The 14287-nt window shown below is 46.2% G+C and overlaps 1 protein-coding gene across 1 annotated transcript in view; it reads left to right on the top strand.

Moving 5' to 3' along the window:
• gjc2 (gap junction protein gamma 2) overlaps positions 1-12837 on the top strand; it is a 294735-nt gene extending 281898 nt beyond the window's left edge. The window contains exon 3 of the transcript XR_011593404.1: positions 12740-12837. The gene's annotated coding sequence lies outside the window, so the exon portion shown is untranslated. The remainder of the gene's footprint in view (positions 1-12739) is intronic.
• Positions 12838-14287: the final 1450 nt, after the last annotated feature.

Here is a 14287-nt window from a genome sequence, read left to right as displayed (position 1 = left end):
CACACCAAACTAAGGACTTACACCAAGGAACTAATCCCTGTGATTGGTAGTGCAGAACTCAAAGTCTCCTATGACGGAGCAGTACATGAACTCCCGCTGTGGATTGTGCCAGGGGATGGCCCACATTGTTTGGCAGAAGCTGGCTGGGAAAAATCCACTGGAACTGGGATGACATTCGAGCGCTTTCTTTCGTCGACGACACCTCATGTGCTCAGGTTCTGAACAAGTTCCCATCGTTGTTTGAGCCAGGCATTGGAAGCTTCTCGGGGGTGAAAGCACAGATCCATTTGGTTCCCGGTACACGACCCATCCACCACAAGGCATGTGCGGTACCGTACATGATGCGTGAGAAAGTGGAAATTGAGCTGAACAGGCTGCAGCGAGAAGGCATCATCGCGCCGGTGGAATTCAACGAGTGGGCCAGTCCGATTGTCCCGGTACTTAAAGAGGATGGCACGGTTAGAATTTGTGGGGACTATAAAGTAACGATCAACTGTTTTTCGCTACAGGACAAGTACCCGCTACCCAAGGCAGACGACCTATTTGCAACCCTGGCTGGAGGGAAGCCGTTCACCAAGCTGGACCTGACCTCGGCCTATATGATGCAGGAGCTGGAGGAGTCTTCGAAAGGCCTCACCTGCATCAACACACACAAAGGTCAGTTCATCTATAACCGGTGCCCGTTCGGGATTCAGTCAGCGGCAATCTTCCAACGGAGCATGGAGAGCCTACTAAAGTCGGTTCCTCGCTCCATGGTTTTCCAGGATGACATACTCGTTACAGGTTGGGACACCATTGAGCACTTGAAGAATCTGGAAGAGGTTCTTAGTCGGTTGGATCGCGTGGGGCTCAGGTTGAAACGCTCGAAGTGTGTTTTCCTGGCGCAGGAGGTCGAGTTCTTGGGAAGAAGAATCGCGGCAGATGGCATCAGACCCACCGACGCCAAGACAGAGGCCATCAAGAGACCACAGAACGTGTTGGAGCTGCGGTCAAGTTTGAACTTGAAACTGACCACAAGCTGCTCATATCGCTGTTCTCTGAGAGTAAAGGGATTAACACCAATGCCTCTGCCCACATCCAAAGATGGGTGCTCACGCTGTCGGCATACAACTATGTATTCCGCTACAGACCGGGCGCAGAGAACTGCGCTGATAGTCTCAGTCGGCTCCATTGCCCACCACCGGGATGGAAATGGCACAGCTAGCGGACTTGCTCATGGTCATTGAGGCATTTGAGAATGAAAAGTACCCAATTATGGCCCACCAGATCAGGACCTGGACCAGCCAGGACCCATTACTTTCTGTCCTTAGTAAAAAAACTGTGTCCTCCATGGGAGCTGGTCCAGTGTCCCAGCGGAGATGCAGGAGGCGATTAAGCCGTTCCACAGGCGCAAAGACGAAATGGTGTGCAAATTAAAGCACATGGTATTGGGGGTAATGTACTGACGTGGATAGAGAACTGGTTGGTAGACAGGAAGCAGAGAGTCAGGATAAATGGGTCCTTTTCAGAATGGCAGGCAGTGCCTAGTGGGGTGCCGCAGGGCTCAGTGCTGGGACTCCAGCTATTTACAATATACATTAATGATTTAGATGAAGGAATTGAATGTAATATCTCCAAGTTTGCAGATGACACTAAACTGGGTGATGGTGTGAGTTGTGAGGAGGACGCTAAGAGGCTGCAGGATGACTTGGACAGGTTAGGTGAGTGGGCAAACGCATAGCAGATGCAGTATAATGTGGATAAATGTGAGGTTATCCACTTTGGTGGCAAAAACACAAAGGCAGAATATTATCTGAATGACGGCAGATTAGGAAAAGGGGAGGTGCAACGAGACCTGGGTGTCATGATACATTAGTCATTGAAAGTTGGCATGCAGGTACAGCAGGCGGTGAAGAAGGTAAATGGTATGTTGGCCTTCATAGCTAGGGGATTTGAGTATAGGAGCAGGGAGGTCTTACTGCAGTTGTACAGGGCATTAGTGAGGCCTCACCTGGAATACTGTGTTCAGTTTTGGTCTCCTAATCTGAGGAAGGACATTCTTGCTATTGAGGGAGTATAGCGAAGGTTCACCAGACTGATACCCGGGATGGTAGGACTGACATATGAGGAGAGACTGGATCAACTGGGCCTGTATTCACTGGAGTTTAGAAGGATGAGAGGGGATCTCATAGAAACATATAAAATTCTGACGGGGCTGGACAGGTTAGATGCAGGAAGAATGTTCCCGATATCGGGGAAGTCCAGAACCAGGGGACATAGTCTAAGGATAAGGGGTAAGCCAGTTAGGACTGAGATGAGGAGAAACTTCTTCACTCAGAGAACCTGTGGAATTCCCTACTGCAGAGAGTTGTTGATGCCAGTTCATTGGATATATTCAAGAGGGAGTTAGATATGGCCCTTACAGCTAAAGGGATCAAGGGGTATGGAGAGAAAGCAGGAAAGGGGTACTGAAGGAATGATCAGCCATGATCTTATTGAATGATGGTGCTGGCTCGAAAGGCCGAATGGTCTACTCCTGCACCTATTTTCTATGTTTCTATGTCCCTGCAGACGGTCTGTCTGTTGTGGGGCAATCACTTGGTCTTGCCCAAGAAAGGCAGAGATACGTTCATATGTGAACTGCACAGCACCCACCCAGGCATTGTAATGATGAAAGCCATAGCCAGATCCCATGTGTGGTGGCCCGGCATCGACTCAGATTTAGAGTCATGCATGCGCCAGTGCAACACTTGCTCTCAGCTGAGCAATGAACCCAGACAGGCACCGCTAAGTTTATGGTCGTGGTTCTCCAAACCGGTCGAAAATCCACGTGGACTATGCGGGCACATTTCTAGGCAAAATGTTTTTGGTTGTCGTGGATGCTTACTCAAAATGGATTGAATGTGCAATAATGTCTGTAAGCACGTCCACGGCCACTATTGAAAGCCTATGAGCCATGTTTGCCACGCACGGCTTGCCTGATGTCCTAGTCAGCGACAATGGGCCGTGCTTCACCAGTGCTGAATTCAAGGAATTCATGACCCGCAATGCGATCAAACACGTCACATCTGCCCCGTTCAAGCCCGCATCCAACGATCAGGCAGAACGGACAGATCAGACCATCAAGCAAAGCTTGAAACATGTGTCGGAAGGCTTCCTGCAGACCCGGCTATCCCGAGTGCTGCTCAGCTACCGCACCAGACCCCACTCACTCACCGGGGTTCCCCCAGCCGAACTGCTCATGAAAAGGGCGCTAAAAACAAGACTCTATCTTGTCCACCCTGATCTCCATGATCAAGTGGAGGGCAAGCGGCATCAACAAAGTGTGTAATGACCGCGCAAATTTGTCACGCGATATCGAGATCAATGATCCTGTGTTTGTGCTCAATTATGGACATGGTCCCAAATGGCTCACTAGCACGGTCACAGCCAAAGAGGGGAGTAGGTTGTTTCAGGTCAAATTGGCCAATGGACAAACGTACATAAAACATTTGGACCAAATCAAATTACGGTTCACCAACAGCTACAAACAACCCAAAGAAGACACATGGTTGACCACGAAGCCGAACTCACCATCCCCAGCAGCCCGGCAAGGCCGGCTGCCCAGCAGCCCAGTGAAGAACCAACCAACTCACCCACACCCGCATTTGTACCGAGACGATCGACAAGGGAGCGAAAAGCCCCAGATCATCTCACCCTGTAAATAAGTGTACTGTTGACTTCACGCGGGAATGATGTTATGTATTTAACCCCTTGTAACCTGTATTACACTACCACCAGAGGGCCTACCTGTTGGAGTCCCAAGGGATCCCAGCATCCCTTGGGAGCACGGTATATAAGCAGGTTACCCACGACGTACCTGCACTCTGGAGTCTTATTAAAGGAGCTAAGGTCATACTGGCTCACTGTACACAGTACTCAGTTTCATTCTTTATTTTGAGTGTACCACCTTGCCTAGTCAGACCTCCCCAAATGCACTCCCTCACACTTACCCAGATTGAATTCCATTTGCCACTGTTCTTCCCACCTGACCAGTACATGGATATCTTCTTGCAGTCCGCTGCTTTCTTCTTCATTATCAACCACACAGTCTATTTTAGTGTCATCTGCAAACTTCTTATTATATCCCCAACATTCAAGTCCAAGTCATTAATATAGACCACAAAAAGCAAGGGCCCCAGCATTGAGCCCTGCGGAACCCCACTGGATACAGCCTTCCAGTCACAAAAACATCCATCAACCATTACCCTTTGCTTTCTGCCTCTGAGCCAATTTTGGATCCAACTTGCCACTTTGTCCTGGATCCCATGGGCTTTTACTGGTTTGTTCTGGTATCATCCTTTTGAATCTTTTTTGCACATTCTCCAATGCCTCTAAATCCCTTTTTATAAAATGGAGACCAGAACTGTGCACAGTACTCCAGGTGTGGTCTAACCAAGGTTCTATACAAGTTTAACATAACTTCTCTGCTTTTCAATTCTATCCCTCTCGAAATGAACCCCAGTGCTTAGTTAGTTAGATTCAATGTAGAAACACAAAAGGTTAATGAAGAATCAAAGATAAAAGGGTAAAGTTCATGCGAGATAAGGAAGGACATGGCCATAAAAGTTAGCAAACAGGTCAACACACCAACAATGGTAAATACTGATATGAAATATGAGAGATTAGAAGGGCTAAAAGAAAATATAAAACCAGCCAGCATATAATATAACTTTTGCACACATATATAAAAGTAAACTAATAGTTGAGAATGTGTAAGACTCTAGGTAAACTTGGGTAATTTAACTCTTTCAAGCCTAGTCCCTCTAAATTACTCCAAAACCTATATTCTTACAAGGGTAGGATCACTCTGGAATGTAAGCTGGAGTATAATTGTGGAGGAGGAAGGTATAGCAGAGATATATCAATATTTTGCATCAGATTTGATTAACGGTAATGGAAGTGAGAATGTAGGTAAGCTAAAGGGGAATAGAGAACAATTATTAGAACTAACTGTCGAAAAGGAACTGATTCTTTAAAAAAAAGACGAGATGGATAAGTCACCAAGCCCTGATAGTTTTCATCTAAGTCTGTTGAAGGAAGCTGGTGGGGAGATAGCAGCAGTTCTGATCATAATATTTCAATCTTTCATAAATATGCAAATTGTGCCACAGGACTGGAGAATAGTCTATTCTTCATTCACAGGATGTTAGCATAACTAGCAACACCAGCATTTATCGCTCATCCCTAATTGCCCTTGATAGGTGGTGGTGGGCCTTCTCCTTGAACCGTTGCAGTCCGTGTGGTGACGGTGCTCCCACAGTGATATTAGGGAGGAAGTTCCAGGATTTTGATCCAGCGACGATGAAGGAAAGGCAATATATGGCCAAGTCAGGATGGTGTGTGGCTTGAAGAGGAACCTGGAGCTGATGGTGTTCCCATGCACCTATTGCCCTTGTCCTTCTAGATGGTAGAGATCGTGAATTTCTGAGGTGCTGTCAAAGAAGCATTGGCGAGTCTAGCTGCAGTGCATCTTGTAGATAGTGTACACTGCAGCCATGGTGCGCCAGTCATAAAGGGAGTGGATGTTTAATGTGGTGGGTGGACTACCGATCAAGTGGACTGGATAATGTTGAGATGCTTGAGTGTTATAGCAGCTGTACCCATTTAAGCGAGTGGAGAGTATTCCATCAAACTCCTGACTTCTGCCTTGTAGGTGGTGGAAAAACTTTGTGGAGTTGGGAGGTAAACCACTTGCTGCAGAATACCCAGCCTATGACCTGCTCTAGTAACCACGGTATTTATGTGGCTGGTCCAATTGAGTTTCTGGTCAATAGTAACCCTCAGAATGTTGATATAGCGCCATTCCTTCATCGTTGCTGGATCAAAATCCTGGAACTCCCTTCCTAACATCACTGTGGGAGCACCGTCACCACACGGCAGTGATCATACTATTGAATGTCAAGGGGAGCTTGTTAGATTCTCTCTTGTTGGAGATGGTCATTGTCTGGCACTTGTGTGGCATGACTATTACTTGCCACTTATCAGTCCCAGCATGGATGTTGTCCAGGTCTTGCTGCAGGGAGGAATGGACTGCTTCATTATCTGAGGAATTGCAAATAGAGCTGAAAAATGTAACCCCACTGGTGACATAAGAAATAGGAGCCGATAGGCCATTTCGCCCCTCGAGCCTGCTCTGCCATTCAATAAGATCATGGTTGATCTACCTGTACTCCATTGGCCTGCACTATCCTCATATCCCTTGATTCCCTTAATATCCAAAAATCTGTTGATCTATGTCTTGAATATACTCAAATCAGCCTCCACAGCCCTCTAGGGTAGAGAATTCTAAAGGTTCACCTCTGAGAGAAGGCATTTCTCCTCATCTCAGTCCTAAATGGCCGACCCCTTATTCTGAAACTGTGACCCCTGGTTCTAGACTCCCCAGCCAGGTGCTACATCCTCACTGCATCTACCCTGTAACCTTATAAGAACATAAGAAATAGGAGCTAATAGGCCATTTTGACCCTCAAGCCTGCTCTGCCATTCAATGAGATCATGGCTGATCTACCTCAATACTTGCCTGCACTATCCCCATATCCCTTGATTCCCTTAATATCCTGTAAGAATTCCCTGTAAGAATATTGTATGTTTCAATGCGATCATCTCTCATTCTTTCAAACTTTAGAGAATTTAGGCCTAGTCTTCTCAATCTCTCCTCATAGGACAATCCCACCATCCCAGAAATCAGTCTGGTGAACCTTTGTCGGAGGGATATACTTGCATTGGAGACAGTTCAGAGAAGGTTCACTGGGTAGATTCCTGAGATGAAGGGGTTGTCTTATTAAGAAAGATTGAGATCTATACTCATTTGAGTTTAGAAGATTGAGAGGGGATCTTATTAAAACATGTAAGATTCTGAAAAGGCTTGACAGGGTAGATGCAGAGAGGATATTTCTCCTCGTGGGGGAATCTAGAACTAGGGGCATAATTTCAGAATAAGGGGTCACCCATTTTAAAACGGAAAAATTAGGAGGAATTTCTTCTCTCAGAGGGTCACGAATCTTTGGAATTCTCTTCCCCAGAGAGCTATGGAGGCTGGGACATTGAATATATCTAAGGTGGAGATAGACAGATTCTTGAGGGAGTCAAACGTTATGGGGAGCGGGCAGGGAAGTGGAGTTGAGGCCAAGATCAGATCAGCCATGATCTTATTGAATGGCGTAGCAGGCTCAAGGGGCCAAATGGCCTACTCGTGCTCCTATTTCTTATGTTCTTATGTACCTCTATGGCAAGTATATCCTTCCTTCGAAGGCCAACAGTAGGGATGACAGAGAGCATAGCGGCAGACACTGCTTGCATGGCATCACTCTGAGACTGTATAAATGCAGGGAGCGCTTGAAATGCTGCAGTCTGAGGTTGCATGCCAGCAACCAGTGTCTGCATGACATCACGAAGACCTTGCATGGCTTTGGCCTGTGATGTCATGGCTGCTGCCACGTCATGCAAGGCACGCGCCATACCTTTGGGACCCCACTGTCGTTTGTGGAGGCCGCTTCCCGGTTTAGGCAGGCAAGGATGGGCTCAGTGGACTGCTGAGAGGCATGAGAAATGTTGGAGGCAGCCTCACAACAAGTTCATCCACGTTCTATGGCACCCACCCAATGCATCCATAATCTCACAGTGCATCTGCGTGGAGTCCCTGGACATAGCCTCCCAATCCAGGTCCTCATCTGCCTGACTCTGAGCTGGCCCTGGGCCGACTTAACCACTGGAGAGTTGGCCCCCAAGCTTTCCCTTGCGCTGCGCGTTGCTGCAGGAGAGTCAGGATCAACAAACCCCAGGAACATGGTGGTGTCCTGCACCGAGCTGGTCTCCCCACTTGCTGGCACTGAGGATGGGTCTCCACGTCCTCCTCATCCTCTCCCTTGTGTGATTACGACGGCTGACGGGCAGGCTGCGGCTCATCTGGCTTAGACCTGTAAGCACAAGTATGGGTAGCAGTTGGGTAGGGGACAAAAAGGAGTGGACATCATTATTTGGAGCCACGTGTTGTAAGGCATGTGGGCTCAAGGGTCAGGGCTCTCACAGAAAATAGACGTCTCATTTACAACCCGTCACTGTTGTGCGAGGCTCTGCCTCGCCGGCCGCCACCATACTGAATCACCCATGAGGGCGGACACGCGCTTCTCGATGGTGGTCAGGTTCCTGGAGATCTGGTTCCCCACCTCCCGTGCGCTCCTGCTCTCGCCTGTTGTGGGCGAGTTTGGCCAGCAATGACCCAAACAAGAAGTTGTCAGTGGGTCTGTAGCTACTCGTGTGCCGCATGTGTCTGCAGTAAGTGACTCGATACTAATGTCGGGAGGTGTGAATCTCTGCATCTCAACCTGCGTGGCAGCGCACAGTGGATGTGTCAAACTTGGGATTTGGGGACAAAGAGCTATGACTAAGTATGAGGTTGCAGGCTTGTGATGCTGGAACTGAAGATATTTGGGCTATGTAACATGGAGAGTTAAAAGGTGTTGGCGGATGTCCTCAGGCTGAATTGAGAGCTAGAAGGTGAGAGATGCTTGGATGGGCGGTGGTTTGTCTGGTGAGGCGATGGAGAGCTTTTATGGTATCTCCAGCAATGAGAAACATGGCTTGGTACACATAGAGAAGGGGCGGGCAGTGTAAAGCCTTTACATTGTGTAAGACATGAAGGCATTGCAAGGTTAATGTAAAAGGTACTCAGCCTGATGACCCTCGTGAGGTCATTGTATTTCTTGCGACATTGAGTCTCTGTCCTGGCCTCCGTGTCGTGCACAGAGATGTGCAAGGCCTCCTCGCTCCACAGCCTCCAGGTTGTAGGGTGTTGTTGCGCCTCTCTCCAGTCGCCAACAAGGCCTCAAGGGCCGTGTCCGAGAATCAGTGCACTCTCTGCCTTCCTCCCTGCTCCTCCATTTTCCCACTCTAAGTTCAGTGAGGAGGTGGAGCTGGACATGCGCATACTTACCTTGCTGCGCCTTTAAGAATCCGCTTTTCCCGGGATAGGAATCTGAGATCGGAGCATGTGCAATGGTTCGGAAAGAAGCACCAGCATTTTCTTTAGCGTCCCCCGCCCCCCCTCCCCCCACAAGTGACATGTGTAATGGCTGATTTTGCGCCACCTTCAGCTCTTCGTTCAATTCTGACAAATTTCTCGGCGGGAGGCGCAAACTTTTTCAAGGTGGTAAAATTACCGCACCGTCCGGGTTAACGCCGCAAAAGAGACGCGACCAATTTCCATCCTTTGTGTCCTCCTCACAACTTGCTTTCTCACCTATCTTTGTATCGTCAGCAAATTTGACAATACACTTGGTCCCTTCATCTAAGTCATTAATATAGATTGTAAATAGTTGAGGACCCAGCACCGATCTCTGTGGCACCCCACTAGTTACAGTTTGCCAACCTGAACATGACCCATTTATCTCAACTCCTTGTTTCCAATCCTCTATCCATGCTAATAAACATAGAAACATAGAAAGTAGGTGCAGGAGTAAGCCATTCGGCCCTTCGAACCTGCACCACCATTTAATATGATCATGGCTGATCATGCAACTTCAGTACCCCATTCCTGCTTTCTCTCCATACCCCTTGATCCCTTTAGCATCTAACTCCCTTTTGAATATATCTAATGAACTGGCCTCAACAACTTTCTGTGGTAGAGAATTCCACAGGTTCACAATTCTCTGACTGAAGAAGTTTCTCCTCATCTCGGTCCTAAATGACCTACCCCTTATCCTTAGACTGTGACCCTTGTTCTGGACTTTCCCAACATCGGGAATGTTCTTCCTGCATCAAACCTGTCCAATCTCGTCAGAATTGTATATGTTTCTATGAGATCCCCTCTCATTCTTCTAAATTCCATTGAATATCAGCCTAGTCGATCCAGTCTTTCTTCATATGTCAGTCCTGCCATCCCGGGAATCAGTCTGGTGAACCTTCACTGCACTCCCTCACTAGCAAGAATATCCTTCCTCAGATTAGGAGACCAAAACTGCACACAATACTCAAGGTGTGGTCTCACCAAGGCCCTGTACAACTGCAGTAAGACCTCCCTGCTTCTATACTCAAATCCCCTTGCTATGAAGGTCAGCATGCCATTTGCCTTCTTTACTGCCTGTTGTACCTGCATGCCTACCTTCAATGACTGATGTACCATGACACCCAGGTCTCGTTGCACCTCCCCTTTTACTAATCTATCACAATTCAGATAATAATCTCCCTTTCTGTTTTTGCAACCAAAGTGGATAACCTCACATTTATCCACATTATACTGCATCTGCCATGCATTTGCCCATTCACCTAACCTGTCCAAGTCCCCCTGCTGCCTCCTAGCATCCTCCTCGAAGCTCGTACTGCCACCCAGTTTAGTGTCATCTGCAAACTTGGAGATATTACATTCAATTATTCGTCTAAATCATTAATGTATATTGTAAATAGCTGGGGTCCCAGTACTGAACCCTGCGGCACCCCACTAGTCACTGCCTGCCATTTATTCCCACTCTTTCCTTCCTGTCTGCCAATCAGTTCTCGATCCACGTCAATACATTACCCCCAATACCATGTGCCTTAATTTTGCACACTAATCTCTTGTGTGGGACCTTGTCAAAAGCCTTTTGAAAGTCCAAATACACCACATCCACTAGTTCACCCTTATCCACTCTACTAGTTATATCCTCAAAAAATTATAGAAGATTTGTCAAGCATGATTTCCTTTTCATAAATCCATGCTGACTTGGACCGATCCTGTCACTGCTTTCCAAATGCGCTGCTATTATATCTTTAATAATTGATTCCAATATTTTCCCCACTACCGATGTCAGGCTAACTGGTCTATTATTCCCTTTTTCTCTCTCCCTCCTTTTTTAAAAAGTGGGGTTACATTAGCTACCCTCCAATCCATAGGAACTGAACCAGAGTCTATAGAAGGTTGGAAAATGACTACCAATGTATCCACTATTTCTATGGCCACTTTCTTTAGAACTCTGGGATGCAAACTGTCAGGCCCTGGGGATTTATCAGCCTTCAGTCCCTTCAATTTCCCTAACATCATTTCCTGACTAATAAGGATTTCCCTCAGTTCCCCCTTTTCGCTAGATCCTCGGTCCCCTAGTATTTTCGGGAGGTTATTCATGACTTCCTTAGTGAAGACAGAACCAAAGTATTTGTTCAATTGGTCTGCCATTTCCTTGTTCCCCATTTTGAATTCCCCTGATTCTGACTGCAAGGGACCTACATTAATCTTCACTAATCTTTTTCTCTTCACATATCTATAGAAGCTTTTGCAGTCAGTTTTTATGTTTCATGCAAGCTTACTCTCATACTCCATTTTCCCCCTCCTAATTAAACCTTTAGTCCTCCTCTTCTGAATTCTAAATTTATTCCAATCCTCAGGTGTGCTGCTTTTTCTGGCCAAATTATATGCCTCTTCCTTGGATTTAACACTTTCCCTAATTTCCCTTGTTAGCCACAGTTGAGCCACCTTCCCTTTTTTATTCTTACGCCACACAGGGATGTACAATTGTTGTAGTTCATCCAAGTGATATTTAAATGTCTGCCATTGCCTATCCACCATCAACCCTTTAAGTATCATTCTCCAGTCTATCCTAGCCAATTCACGTCTTATACCATTGAAATTTCCTTTCTTTAAGTTCAGGACCCTAGTCTCTGAATTAACTGTGTCACTCTCCATCTTAATGAAGAATTCCACCATATTATGGTCACTCTTCCCCCATGGGCCCCACACGACCAGATTGCTAATTAATCCTCTCTCGTTACACAAGACCTAGTCTAGGATGGTCTGTTCTCTAGTTGGTTCCTCGACATATTGGTCTAGAAAACCATCCCTTATACACTCCAGGAAATCCTCCTTCATAGTATTGCTGCCAGTTTGGTTAGCCCAATAAATATGCAGATTAAAGTCACCCATGATAACTGCTGTACCTTTATTGCACACATCCCTAATTTCCTGTTTGATGCCATCCGTAACCTCGCTACTACTATTTGGTAGTCTGTACACAACTCCCACTAATGTTTTCTGCCCTTTGGTGTTTTGCAGCTCTACTCATAGAGATTCCACATCATCCACGTTAATGTCCTTCCTTACTATTGCGTTAATCTCCTCTTTAACCAGTAATGCCGCCCCACCTCTTTTTCCTTCCTGTCTGTCCTTCCTGAATATTGAATACCCCTGGATGTCGAGTTCCCAGCCTTGGTTACCTTGGAGCCATGTCTCCGTCATCCCAATTACATCATATCCGTTAGCAGCTATCTGCGCAGTCAATTCATCCACCTTATTACGAATGCTCCTCGCATTGAGACTCAGAGCCTTCAGGCTTTTTTTTTTAACACTCTTTGTCCTTTTAGAATTATGTTGTAATGAGGCCCTTTTTGATTTTTGCCCTTGATTTCTCTGCCCTCCACTCTTGCTTTTCTCCTTCCTACCCCCAACACCATGATCTCTTATCTTGTGTAGTAATCTTTTATGTGGCACTTTATAGAATGCCTTTTGGAAATCCAAATACACTACATCTATTGGTTCCCCTTTATCCACCCTGCTCGTTACATCCTCAAAGAACTCTCATAAATTTGTCAAACGCAATTTCCCTTTAGAAAACCATGTTGACTCTGCTTGATTGTATTATGATTTTCTAACTGTTCTGCTTCTACTTCCTTAATAATGGATTGCAACATTTTCCCAATGTTAGGCTAACTGAATATGGTTTCCTCCTTTCTGTCTCTCTCCTTTCTTGAATAGGAGCATTACATGTGCTGTTTTCCAATCCGCTGGGACCTTTCCAGAATCTAGGGAATTTTGGAAGATTACAACCAATGCATCAACTATCTCTGCAGGAATGTGAGCTGGGTTTAGACGGTCATGAGACAGGTTAGTTTAACCCTACTGATGATGTGTTGTTGCAATAGTAATGCTGCAAGTGAAGATATTTGGGTTATGTGATACCTCTGTTTAAAAAGGGAGAGAAGAATAAAGTGGACAACTAGAGACCAGTTAGCCTAACATCAGTTGTGGGGAAACTTTTAGAATCTGTAACTTGAGAAAAAAATTAGTGAGTATTAAGGAATGAATAGCCAGCATGGATTTTGTTAAAGACAAGTCATGTTTGATAGATTTAATAAGGAGTTTTTGAAGAAGTGCTTGATTGGATAGATGAAGTGAATGCAATAATGTAGGGGGTTATTTTGGCCAAAGGATGAAAACAGACACTAAATGGGTGCTGTGCTACTAAGCCTTGCCATTATTAAAAGTCCAGATTTGGCACACAATTTTGGTTGTAATTGCTGATTACTATAATTTGAACTTGCCTGGAGATACTAAACAGACACCTGTAGGTTTCGCACTCAAGTGCTGATTAGACGCAATTTTCGTGGATCAGTATATGTGGGCCCCTCGCATCTACTTCCACTGAAGTGCTCTGGTTGTTACACAGCGGCGAGTTGCAGATTGGTTCTGGGACAGAGGGAGGGGGCGCACAGATTCTCGAACAAGGCACTGGAGGTCCTGATGGAAGAAGAGGAGGAGGGATGTCCTGTACCTGCAGTGGGGAGGTGGGAGGAGAGGACGCTACCTCGCCCTCCTGTCCCTCTCTCCTGCAGCAGCTCTGGCTGGCCTCATATGCTCCTCACATTCCTTGTCCAGACCAAGGGGGACCCCGAGCAAGATGCCCAAGCACTCCCTTTCTCCTCGTGACTCCAATGTGTCCAATAAGGTGGAGTAGCTCAGCACTTGCTCTTTTTAGGTGAAATCCTCAGAGAATTTCCAGAATAAATGTTGCTGAAGTTTTGACAAAGTGACCCAGAAAGTCTCCTGATGTGTTTCAGAGGTCCTCTTCACAGTTCCAGCAGCAATGAACATGAAATGGTGAGTATCGCTTTAAGTGGTGAGCATCCCTTTAAGAAACGCTTGAAATTGACATCAATGTTGTTTTTACTCCCAAACAGCTCGTCACTGTTAGGGGAGGGAGCTAGTTGAAGCGCGAGCACCAAAATACTGTACGCCTCTTTACTGAGTGCTAGCAGGCATTTTAAGTGTCAATTAGCTGTTTAACAAGCCTTTGGGTGGCTGTTCCTATCATTAGCTTCAACTACTTTACCAAGATACCATCTTGCACCAAATTCGGGCTAAACCGACATTTCAGTTCAAGATCCCATCTTGGCCACCTCTTTATCGCCTAAAATATTGGCTGAAAATCACTCCCATAGTCTTTCTTTGGCCTTCGCTGGCAGCCTTTGTTCCCAGATATTTGCTTCCTCCAGTGCTGCCTTTACCCATTTAGACGAGCATATG

The sequence above is a fragment of the Pristiophorus japonicus genome, chromosome 5 (assembly GCF_044704955.1).
Source record: "Pristiophorus japonicus isolate sPriJap1 chromosome 5, sPriJap1.hap1, whole genome shotgun sequence".
Lineage (NCBI taxonomy): Eukaryota > Metazoa > Chordata > Chondrichthyes > Pristiophoridae > Pristiophorus > Pristiophorus japonicus.
This window is presented reverse-complemented; position numbering and strand designations above follow the sequence as displayed.